Raw genomic sequence first — 962 nt, forward strand, 5'->3', positions numbered from 1 at the left:
TAACTTGGTACTAGCTGTCCTTCGTTCCCATCTTACGCGCGAAGGAGGTCCGCTATCGCCGCTGCATCAGAGCTCATGATACCGCGTTCGTTCAGTGTTGTTGCAGTAGTGGAAATTTTAGCCAACAGAGGCGCGTGGCTCCTGGCTCCCGAAAAACCGTAGGGTTAGTCTCCAAGCCCGGAAATGTTGTTTCTCCTACCACCGCAAAAGAATTAGGAGCGAAGCAAAAAAAAAAAACACTACACCCCCGGTGGGACTCGAACCCACAATCCCCGGTTCAGGAGACCGATGCCTTATCCATTAGGCCACGGGGGCAGACGGTTCCTACGTGCCGAAAAGTCATTTTTAAAATTTTCAATTATCCTAGGTAAAGTCCATGGACACACGGGTTTCATGATATTAAATGACTTCATCACCTTCGCGATGACACAGGTTTAAATATATGAAGTGCAACAAGGTCATCAAGAAATGGCAGGCATCCAAAGAAGAAGAAAGTGAATGGCTTTAATGGTGACGATGATGTTATCCGAGCCGTTGTGTCTCGCTTGCTACGCCAGATGTCGAGAGAAAAGACAGGACAAAGTGATAACATTACAACATTCTTCATTACATCTACAATGTTTTGTCACAAAATCTGTCCAGTCCTGTACTACACAGAAACACCAAAGAGCTTTCGTTGCCCGTGTATCGTGACTAGGACTCGACCAAGGACCCAAAACAATCCTGAGATCAATGCCTCATTAAGCGGCCTGCCCTAAGATGATACGAGTGTCTGCGTGGGCCCCAGTTCCTTTGAGCCCACACATAAGACATGCTCGATATATTTCGTGCGTCGCATTTGTAAAATAGGGTGAATATTCCTGCTGGATTTCGCGCAGGTTATGTCCTGCCCGTGAAACCCCGATTCGACCGCCGTCAATGTGTGATGACGTCCTCACGCTTGCAAAGCTTAGGTGACATCC

General features: G+C 47.5%; 1 non-coding gene across 1 annotated transcript; it reads right to left on the minus strand.

Moving 5' to 3' along the window:
* Positions 1-242: 242 nt before the first annotated feature.
* Trnar-ccu (transfer RNA arginine (anticodon CCU)) lies at positions 243-315 on the minus strand. The gene has a single exon. It is a non-coding gene; the product is annotated as a tRNA-Arg (tRNA).
* Between the last annotated feature and the right edge of the window lie 647 nt (positions 316-962).

This window comes from Haemaphysalis longicornis, unplaced genomic scaffold (genome assembly GCF_048455015.1).
Source record: "Haemaphysalis longicornis isolate Haplotype H1 unplaced genomic scaffold, Haemaphysalis longicornis Haplotype H1 scaffold_1, whole genome shotgun sequence".
Classification (NCBI taxonomy): Eukaryota; Metazoa; Arthropoda; class Arachnida; order Ixodida; family Ixodidae; genus Haemaphysalis; species Haemaphysalis longicornis.